The sequence below is a fragment of the Electrophorus electricus genome, chromosome 7, assembly GCF_013358815.1.
Source record: "Electrophorus electricus isolate fEleEle1 chromosome 7, fEleEle1.pri, whole genome shotgun sequence".
NCBI lineage: Eukaryota > Metazoa > Chordata > Actinopteri > Gymnotiformes > Gymnotidae > Electrophorus > Electrophorus electricus.
In genome coordinates, this window is record NC_049541.1 from 5,886,351 (window position 1) to 5,898,503 (window position 12,153).

Below are 12,153 nucleotides of genomic sequence, written 5' to 3' on the forward strand. Positions count from 1 at the left end.
TCGGCTGCACAGCTCGTAAACTGCTTTCCCTTATCGACAGCTTCGTCGCCGTCTTTGTCGGCGTTAGCCATAGGCAGTCTGTTTCACCCAAGGGTACGTGGGTGAAAACAACAGACTCGGTCTAGTTGGTTGGTTCAAGTTCAGAGGTTGTACAACATTCCAGAAACGTTCCACATAAAAGGCACAGGTTTATTCTCGTGTTTTCAGAGATTCTGCTTTGTTTTGGAAAAAGAGAGGATACCAAATCTTCTCGTTTTTATTTCTTGGATTTGCTCTGACTGCTTACATGTCTTATTTAAACCTGCGCCAGTGTGTGTGTGAGGGGTAGAAAGTAACCCCTAAACTCTTGGTATGTCAGTGTTTTTCTCTTTCACATTTGGCAGAGATTATCTAGGGAGTGAATTTGTAACGGAAAATAAGTTCAATAAGGTCATTGCGGTGAGAAAGGTGTATTAATAAGTGTGGTTAAATCACCTGATTAATGAGCCTTATTTATTCTCTTATCTAATGCTACTTTAATATTTAAAATACAATCTTTCTATATTATAATGGCTCAGTATAGGCAACTGCACAACAAGTTTACTTTAAATGTTGCTTTTCTGTTTGGCCTGCATTACTTTATTAGCCAATATTTTACATTTTAGTAATATTATAATTTATTAGGCATCAGAAAATGAAATCTAATTTTACACAAAGTCTAAAAATGATTGGCTCTAACAAGCAAAAAAAAGTCACTTTGTTGAGAATGTGGCACAGTGTATTTGTATGAAAAAATATAGTTATGAGGCTATAAATTGGAAATGCAACCCTCCAAAAACCAGCTGTATAATTTTGTTAGTAGAGTTTATTAAAATATTAGACACACAATATTACAGTGCCAATTAGAGGCAGCTTCAAACCTCACAGCCACAAAACAAATTAAAATGAACAGAATGCAGAAACAGCATGCCATATGTCTGTATTTTTAATTGATTCACAATGAAATGCCTTCTCAGTAGGTCATATTTCCAAAAAAAGCTGTTTGTGGCACATCAATGTTTCTTAAAGCATGCTGGTGTAAGAGCTATAGCGATAAACAGCGGCACACTCAATCAGTGCATATTTTCTGTTTGTTTTTTGAATTACAGCTGTCGGTTGCGTTTGATTAGCCAGTAGTTTGTGCCTCATGCTGCAGCTGTAGATCTGATTGGCCACGGTGTCTTTGCGGAGCACGTTTGCACATGGTGGGTCATTGCTTCATGTAAAGAAAAGGCTTCAGCTACTGCCTTGCCCAGGCCCTCCACAGTCCATAACCAGCTCCACATGTCTTATCTAAATAAGCACCATGCCAAGACAGTTCACTTTTCCTCCAGGTGGTAGCCAAACACATGGATTAGCTTGTCACTGGTTTAGACTTAGAATTCTGTGTCAAACTAGTACTGACACACAAAGTATTCGTGCCATTCATGTCAAAGGAATAAAGTTATACTTAGCCTTGTTATATAATTCTCCATACTCTCTCACTGTAGAAGCAGGACATAATTTATACTGTAATGGAATTGAATTGCTCATCTTTGCATTTGTACAAATGGTAATTCATTGATAATATACACCTATCTTCATCATAATCCTACTCACCATGGAAACTGCCAGTCCACTAAAGTGAACATTTAGGGCCAGTTTCCTAATTTAAGTCTAAGCCTGGACTAAAAAGAATTTCCAGTGATCACTCAACATGGGCATGACAATTTAGTCCAAGACTAATCTGTGAGTAGGAAACTGGCCCTTAGAGGCATAATCAAAAGTCTGAGGATTGAGAGCCAGTCCAGAACACTGGTTAAAGCTCTGAGAGCACGTGAAGTGGAAGGCCCTCTGAATCGTAAACATAATCATGAGTCTTAACGCATGAAAAGAAGAAGACGACTAGAACTGGGTGAAATCAAGAAAGAGAAAACCAGAGCATGAGGTCACAAAGAGTGAAGCTGCACTTGACCAAGATGATTAAAGTGTGCACAAGTAAGCGAGCGGAGAGTGTCAGTGCCAAGCACTGGAACGAAATGTCAAATTAAGCACAGTTAGGCCAAAAAAAAAGGCATAGATTAATGGCTCTTGCTGAAAGGTTGTAAGGCCGTGCTCTTCCTATTGGCCTAACAATTGTGTGTGGTACCAGTCATCATTTGTGAATGGTGACTTGAATATTTGTATGTTCAAGGAGGTGGTACACAGTGACGGTGTTAAATTTGAATGATGATGGGAACACTTGCTGAAAACCACTGAAATGTTATTTTTAAGTGGTAGACAAATTATCAGACCGTAAAGAGCTGGATGGATGATCTGATTTCATTTCCATGTGTGCGACCTACAAACTGAACATTGTCTGCTGTCATAATTTTTTAACATCACTAATCAACTATCTCTTTGTCTAACAGAATGTTTGATCCCACAAGACTCCTTTGTGTCATGTGTTTTCTCTCAGCGAATAAATCACCCAAGCCTGAATATCACCCACAGGGTCTGGTAAACGGCAAAATAACATTAGCACCATCATCACATCCTAGCTGTTTTGCTCATTAGCTGAAGAGTGGATCAGTAAAGAGGTGTGTAAGTTGCATCTGTGCTCCACCACCATAGCACTTTCTATACAGCCTTTCCTTGCTTTTTGGAGTCTGCACCTGACTCCCTTAAAGCCACTTAAGTCTTTCTGGGTTTTATAATATTGGAGTCAAGGGTTAGTTTTGGGCATGCAATGATTTGCCTAGGTTTCCAAGAACCACAAGAATAATGAAGAATCTGCCAAGTGCAAAGGCATCTAATATACAGCGTGCAGGCAATGCATTTGTCCAGGGCCATTGGAAAGTGCTGTGGTCCAGGGAAAAAAAAAATTGCTCTCTTGACCCAGTTAACAGCAGTTAAGTACACTGAGGGCAAGGTCACTAAATGGAACAGGTTTAATTATTGGTCCTTTAACCGGTGATTCTCTCTCATGGCTGTCTGACCCTTCCAGCCTCTATCATTGGTCTAAGCAAAATGTTTTTGCAGAGAAAGAAATACGCGCTTAAGCTGTGGTGGTAGTGCGGGAGAACTTTGGAGACACTGGAGATTCATTGCCAATGCAAGCATAAAGGTCCGCACCATAGGTAGGCTGGTATATTATAGACAAGCCCATAGGCAAAAATCTAAAGGAAAAAGCCAAAATAGTACACACTGGAGAGCAGTCAGAACAAAGAAACCATACAAGATTAGGCAATAGCTAGGAACTTACTACCGATAACCCATGTTACACTAAGACCATGTAGCCAACAAAGAAAACCTGAAAGGCACATGTACACAGTTCAGCCAATGTGCTGAGTAGAAACAGGTGTGGGCAGTTTACCAATCAGGTGCTGTGGCAGATCTGAAAGGGGAACAGACCAAACGTATGAGAGCATGTGGAAGTGGGTAGAGGCCTTGTGACAATCACATGCCCCCAGTCCTGATCTAAATATATTTACATTTACATTTACATTTATGGCATTTAGCAGATGCTCTTATCCACAGCGACTTACAAAAGTGCTTTGTCATTCACTCATAGAATATATCCAAGTACAGTATAGTAGGTTAGAATTAAACATACTAATGAGCTAGAATACTATAGAAATACAGGGATGAATGCTGATACCTAGAAGTGCAAAATACATAAGGTCTATCTTAAACAATGATAAGTGCTATAAACAATATAGCAAACTCTAAAAACTAGAGTTTGTTAAAAAGCATAAATAGTGCCCTACAATAAGTACTAAATTAGTCAGTCAATAAGGGAGCAGTGTCAGTTGCCCTTTAAATATTCTGCAAATAGATGGGTCTTCAATCTGCGTTTGAAGACTGCAAGGGACTCTGCTGTCTGGACAGCAAGCGGGAGTTCATTCCACCATCTTGGAGCCAGGACAGAAAATATATCTATATATGATATATCTCTATAAAATATATCTCTATAAAATATATCTCTATATGAGCTTAGTAGAAATCCGTTGCAAGACTGGAGCACAAACACTTTATTCATTTATCACAGTTTCAGATGCAGCAAAAGAGACTGTGGAAAACACATCGAATGCAATCACTCTTCATAGTTATGGCCACACTGGATGCATTGTAGCCAGTGTTTAAAAAATGTAATAATAGGATGCTGCAGAATGTCAAGATTTGCCCTGGTGTATTATTCCTCATAGATGTACTCATCATTTTTTTGTTACATTTTTTAAAATGGAAACAATGCACTTTCATAGAAAACATAGGGATGTTTCATTTGATATTACAATTGTTGTTGTTGTTTTTTTTTGGTGGGACTGTTATTTCAGAAGGCACATTCAAAACCCTCCACTGCACAGTTAATTTATGCAACAGTTCAGATCCAGTGTTACAATCTTTGGCAGTTCAACTACTCTGGCCTCTAAACATCATTTGACTTTGCTTGGTCTTCTGAGCAATGCAATGCCATCTAACACATAACTGAATGAGAGCTCTTGAGGGAAAATTGTATATTAGCTGTCCAACATTTGTAAATGGGGTTCTTGTTCCTCAGTCAAGTGGTGACAAAGATATTACCGGAGAATTAAGAGCTGGATTATTGCAATGTCCACTACACACTATCCGTCTTCCGCTGGGCATCATCGCTCTTCATGCATCTTCCACATTATGTCTTTGCACTACTGAAAAATAACCCTGTTCATAAAAGCAAAGGCCCAAAGCAACTTCCATTAGATAAATTACTGGGTGAATGTGTTGTGCTGTGCCATGGGTGCTCCCCAAAGTCTCTGGGTGTTTAAATACTGTAGGTACTATATCAAATAATTATGACATTGCCATCAATCAGTTTTTCATACTAATGCGTCATTAACTCAGCAAATAGTTCCCATATGTTTCCCCCAAACCCAACTGCTTTCCTGCCACACGCTTTTCTATGAAATTGCATAGGTCGAGCCCCCAGACTGCAGCACACCGCATGGGTCAGTTCATGTTGGTTAGACGAATCCTCTTTGGTAATCTGGAATGTGCTCTTTTGCGTCTCTAAGCCTTTCCTTTCATCGTCCGATTTTCTGGTGGTTCTGTATGCCTTCGGTCCTCACATGCCATACTCAGATATGGCAAGGCGGCAGCTCGCAGGTCCCGTTCTAGCACTTTCTTGAACACACACGGATCCCCCCCGTAGCACATTAGCTTCCTCTTCCACAGCATCACGCTGACATTTGCCTGTGAGCCACAGACGATTTTTATGTCTTTCACACCCAATTGACCACGCAGTCCGGAGGAGAGGTAGAGCCTCTCAAAAACACGTTTGTTATTCCGCGCTCCTCATTAGGCTCGTCGGGCACTGCGGCTTGCTAATGATGTATGGCACGAGCTGCGAAAGCAGGACCAAATGCACCTGCAATTACGGCTCTCATTACTGTCATTTGCGGCTTGCTGGTTGGAGCACATGGATTTCGAGCGGGTCTAAATAGGGCATAATGAGGCGTAGGGCTGGTAATGAATCTGTCCGGAAGACGAGGGGATCGATGACGACGCCCCGGTTCTCGAGCTCTGAAGTGAGTCATTGTGCCAAGCTCCAGTTGGAGCGCATGTGAGGCAAACTCCAGCACACAGCATGGTAGGCGGCCAAACGCAAAACAGCATCTCCAAAATACCCGAAGAACCATTTTGACGGCCTTTTATTTTGACTATATTTGGTTATTAATATTGTGGAAAGGAGTTGGGCGTTAAAAACTAACAGTAGACTATACTTCTTCAGTTGGCTCAACAGGCATGAAGAACACCATCAACCTTTTAATGTCATCTCAGTTTTTCAAGACTTAAGCACACTCCCAATGTTCTGGAGTGGACCAAAGTAAACAATAATCCTCCAAAAATGGCTATCCAAAATGGAAGACCAGACATACAAATTAGGATATTTTGCTATGGAAAATGAATCTCCCATCACAGTGGAATAACTTAACGCTTGGCCGCACGCATAGGAATTTTGTAAGTTATTTTTTAGCTTAGCAGCTAGTGAGCCAATCTGTCTCTCAGGAGAGGCAATCTTTCAACTTATATGTACAAGGTTAGAGCATCTTTCAGTATGAGATAAGGCTTGTCTGCTGTAAAAGTCGAAGTCCTGACTGCTGTATTTCTTTTGCGCTAATAACAGGTTGGTGCTAATAGCAGCTTGTTGTCAAACACAAGACTGTTAGATGATGCTGGTATGACCAGTAGTTAACCAGATAAATTAATTAAATCATGTTGCTCAGACTTGTTATGATCCTTGGTCTTGCTGCCTTTGCAAGACTTTAGTGACATAAAAATGGAATGCTTTCTCTATAGTGCACGAAGAAAAGACATCTTGCATGTGCCTTGCAACTAAGTTCATTTCACAGTTTGCAAAGAGCTCACTGGCACCTGGCACCACTCTAAATTTGGCTGAGAACCTTACCAGGTCCCAGGCAGCATGGGCCACAGGATTTCTTTAAGGGGATGGCGGGAATGGTTGCTGGAGAAACCGCTCAATCCACAGGAAAAAAAAACATCCCCAAATCCCCACAGTGAGACAACAGATGACCAAAGACACTGAAGTCATAGTTTAAGTCGCACCTCCTCTGAGGACCTGCTGAATTTGCACAGGGTTGTCTGAGCACTAAAATCTCCTGACACCATAACGTGGGAGTATTCTTGGGAAGAGGGAGAGCGGTGCTGTTTTTTGGGGCCTGTCACTGAGGATTTAAAATGTTGGTATCTGCTCTAGGGATCAAAGTGGCTGATGCTCCTACTTTCCTGCATGGTATCTATTTGTATCTACACAGTCTGGCAGAGGACATGACCAGGGAAGACTCTAAAGAGGAAATGTACTGTTTTTGGAATCATATCTCACTTAGAATGGCCATATTACAACAGCCACATTAAAGAGTGTTTTCATTGGAAATCGGGTTCTGCCCAACACTCATGCCAAAACACACTGACTAAATTCATATAAGAGGATATGCTGAATGACAGGCTGGTTGTAACCACAATAAATATACCTCTTTAGGGATATTTTTAAAAAGAAAAACAAAAAAACATTAATTGCAGCCTTGTTTTTGCAAAGGAACATCTAAATAACTGACTCATAAGCCTGTCTATTTAATTTTTTTAGTACATAGGCTAAAGTGTTCAATTTTAAGAAAACAGTAACCATTTTGTTTTCTTCTATGTAAGCAAATTTGTTTTGATAATGTATATTCATTAGAAGCCAAATGTAATTAATCCAAATAATTAAATAATTGTATTTTTACTTTAAACATTTTTTAAACATTTACTTTAAACATTATTTAAAGAAATGTAATCAGTCCTCCTGTAATAACTATTGTAACCAACAGAATGAAAACACCAAACTGTTTCTTTGCTAGTTTATTTGTATGGATACACTGATTTTAAAATGAAAATGTTTTGGTTCATTTTAAAGTCAAACATGCCTCCAGAAGAACTATTTTGACTATCTTAATTATTCGCTTTGTTTTTTTAACCAATCCTGTTATAAATGTGTAATCTGCACACAGTCATGAAAAATTTTATCAAACTGCCTGCTGGTTATAAGAACGCGCAGACCAGACCAATAAAGCAATGCTTATCTGTCCAATGCAATTAAGCGCTTCACACATCCATTCTGAGAACACCCACGTATAATACATATATAGTGCATGTTCACATACACACCAAGGAATGAAAAAACACATTTTTAATGGCAGTTTCTGGCTGAAGGGTTGAGTGTGCTTTGGTCATAGGTGAACAGGAGGCCTTCATAGCCTTTTATGTTTTCCCTGGTTCTGGTCCATTTAACGTGCAGGCCCTTTGGCTCATATCGTACACCACGTGAAGTTCTGCACCAGTAAGGACCAATTGAATGCTGCTGTAAATTACAGCAAAAACAAGAGATCTGTGCCCCTTTATTATCATGAAATGCAAAAGAAGGATGAGGGGAGAGGTGGGGCTAAGCTACCTCTATACTCTGCATGCTTTGGACAGGTAGTTAGCGAGATGAAATCAAGGTCCAAGTAAAAGTTGATGTATTTTGGCTCAGTATGCAAACCAGAGTGAAAAGAAAAAGGTAGGTGCTCTCGATAGTTGGCGATAAGATGCTTTTGATTCTCTGGAAAATCCTGACATTTCGTATGCCAGCAGCTGGTTAGAAAGGCCGACCCCTCCTCCTGTACTGATGGTTTCATCCCATGCTTGTGATGGCACCAATTTTTCAGCATTGGATGGAGCACATAGTGATAATAGTCATGACTCAGCCCAGTCATCCATGAGGGATGACAGTGTTCCAAGGATTTGTGGGACAAGATGAAAGTTTAACAGGGGTTTTCACATGAAAGCGACTACTTGTGTGGTGTAGTTCCATTGGGAAGATGACTGATGACACCAACGGTTAGTCGGTTCCATCCGGTTGAGGGCTATATTGATTACAGTATCACTTCCCAGCAGGTGGTGTGGTTGGTTTCATCCTGCCTTATGAGGCTAACTAATCTGTCTCATTTGTTGTAGTCAACTCTGAGGAGGGTTCACCCATGCTGAATCTGTTATAATTGGCTTTGAATATGTTTAGAATATCTGCGATCCTCTGGTGAGTGACTTGTGTTCCTCGAGTCCCCATAAATAATGTTTAATTGAAGCTGTCCGGCTGTCAGAATAATTACACACTTGCTTAGAATTTGGCCAGAGTTCTACTCTACAAGTTTAGAGAAATGTTTTTTTGAAGCTTATGAATTCAACTTTATCATGCCAATGGAAAAGACTGCATACCTTCCTGGTACCTGGTTGAGGCAGATACCTGTAATTTCCACCTGCAAATGAATAACATAATAAATGTTGACATCTGCCTCAGTATACACAACTTTCATAGAACATCTCTAAGCTCAGTAAAGGGCAATCAGCTTTAGCTAATCCACAACTGAAATCAGAGTATGTCCAGCTTATAGGAACGCTAGCATGCAAGAATTCCCGAGCCGTTTGTGCATTCAGCTGAAACAGACACCATAAAGTTGGACTAAGTTTCTGAAATGTGTTTAAAAAATGTTAGGCATTTGGAAAAAAATGTCCTTTCAGATAAAACTTCCCCTCTTCACTATGATGGCATTATGCTATTGATTAATTTGTATTATAGAAACAGACTGATTGCATGCATCTTGGTGCAGAACACGGTGAAAACCGCATCTGTTAAACGTGTCATATTTTGCAAACTTAAAATACTCTAACATTCATTGGACAAATGACTATTCGTTACATATTTTGAAACGCCTCTGTAGACACAGATGGAAAAAGGACTTTTATACTACATTTTATGTCTGTCTAAGTTTCAACTGTCTGCAGAAGATTTAAGTGGAGTAGACTTACAAAATACTTATAGAGTGGAATATTAATGTATCAAAGAATAGTTGCCATTTTTAGTAGGTAGAGTTGAAAGTATTAGAATAAAACATAAATATAATGATAAATAAATATATTAATGAGGTGAACTGTGCCCTAGATCTCAGGAGACAAAGGTGTTCTAGTTCCCTGCAGGCTCTAAGAGAAGGTTCTGGAATAAATCGGTCCAGGAACATTGCCTGGTTTGGCAGAGAAGCATACACCCAATTTGCTGTCCAACCGAAAGTGCGGCCCATTGGAGACCATTTCATCCACTCTGTCTTGGGGCCAGATTTATTAAAGCCTTTAGCACATGTTAAAATGGTTTTCATTTGCAGTTTTGGTTGCATGATCAGTGACTGGCACATGAAAAAAAATTCCATTCACTGCAGACTTTTCATGAATGTACGTTACATTATTTGGCAGATGCTCTTATCCAGAGTGACTTACACACATCAGTGTGACAGCAAGTGCACTTCGAAGCCACGACTTGGCTTTTGCTAGCACCTTGTTCCATCTGTTCAACCAGGTGAACTACAGGTGCCTGAATGTTAGCTTTCAATAATGTAAGCTGTGACTGTGAACTTAAAGTATTGTCTTGTCTCAATCACATAAATGTATATGGAATAACCTTATCCATTTGTAATTAGGCATGGTAAATACAGTGTCGGGATATTTTACCTGACTCGCTACTAATAGCAGTCCCATTTCACTCTCATTAAAAGCTCAGATTGTTTCTTTAAACTGGCCTACGCATGACTAGGTTCTTGAAAGGCTGACATTAGCGTTTGTACAACAAGGTATGAGACCCCCGCTGTGCTTTTAAGTAAAATGTCACTTCTCTTCATTAGCCTCAGACAAAAAGCTACACTACATAGCGTTACATAAGAACACATTCACACACATCACTGTGGTCAGATTCTTGCAGGTCCTCTTTAGAATTAATGTAAGGCAGCCTGGACAACTTGTGCAATCTTGCCCTGCTGTTCTGATAGCATTTTCATAGGGCTGACATCAGCCCATAAAGGACCCCGACCTCTGCTAAAGCTGAAGCCCGGGGTGTCAGTTCTCCACCGTTTATGTTCACAAAACCAGACGCGCACGCGGTATTTGTTTTCCTCTCCGAACCGCTCTTGTACCGAATGAATCTAAATCAATTACCAGAGGCAATGCAAGATCAAGCTGATGTCGACATCTGGATGGGCCACGAATGACCAATAAATGCAGGAACTTGTAGGAGAAGCATTTGAACTACCTCCAGCTCTTATGGGAGATTGCCATTTCATCAAGGAAGAGTGGCTTGAATGCGATTCCTCTGCAGGTAGCATATTAAACCTTATAATGGCAAATGAGTCTACCATGGCTTCTGCCATAAAGTGGGATGCCTCTCCTACAAAATGCTCAAACCACCTTTCGACAGTAAAACATGATCTCTTTTAAAGCTAATGTAAGATTTGCAGCATACCAAAACACAAGAAAGTCTACCCTTTTCCATATAATTTATAAAAAATTAATACATAACTAATCACCTGATGTACTTATCAACAGTAGCTACTGATCATTAGCCGGATTGATAGTTATTCTGTATATATTTTGGACCTTCTCCTTGTTCTGGCCTCACTTGAAGGTAAAAGTCAGGTGTGTGGGGACTTGCCTCCCTCGTGCTGTCTAGGCACCTGGCCAAGATGACCTGAGAAACTCCCTTTACTTTCTACGTCTGCTTTAATTCAGTCTGCAATGGAGAAAATAAACTGTTTCCTCCTCTGCCTTCAGGATGAGCCAATCACATCCAAAACCCTTCTTCCTGTTCACTTCCTGTCTGTACTAGCTCACCCCTCAGATAAAAAGTAATGATTCTGGGGAAATATATGAACCATTGACCCATGGCAAATGTGCTTGCCACATGGATTAACCGGCCTCTGTTTCCAAACACAAAGTTGCTGTTGCTCACAAGACGGAAATGTGTTTAAATTAACGGTAACTGTAGGGATATAGTCAGTATCTGAAGTGAATCATAATTCCTGTTTATTTTTGAAGTACACTGGAAATGTCTGGTGTGCATAGCTGGATGGCCTTCTAAGGCACTGTCCACAGCTGATTCCTGTAGTCAATAGTTAAGAGGGATGAAAATGTTTGTACTCCATCCCATTTAATCCAAATTGAGAACATATCTCGTTATAGGGAGACCACATCTGCTAGCGATAAACATCAAAACATAAGCCACAAACACTGAGGGACTAGAGGAATAGACTAGTTCATATAAGAATTTACATTTGAGAACTGGACAAAGTATTGGATTATGAATGTTTTCTAAAATATCAGAATATTTCTAGTCTACCAGTTGAAAACTATAACTTTTGATTTGGTACAGGACATCAGTTGATATCTGAACTCATTCCATTTATCCATGTAATCATAAAGCAATTGATCTAATTACAAAGTTACTGCATCTTTATTTGAACATGCCAAAATCAGAGTCCTGTGCTAGAGGTTGTTTCCTGTAAAAAATGCAACAGGTGAGCTTTACAATGTTTGCTACAGCACAAAGCACCGAGATTACAAAAACATTGCCTTATCTTACTGATTACCAAACATCTTACCAATCACCAAACAGCACAAATTCATTACATTCATGAACTCAACATTACCCAATCTGAACAGACCAGTGCAAAACTAGAGGATCCAACAATGGCAGTGACCGTTGTACTTAACAGGGAAAACATTGCTTTATAGGTTCCACCAAAGGGCACATTATATAAAAATAATTCTTGCATGTAAAAAAACATT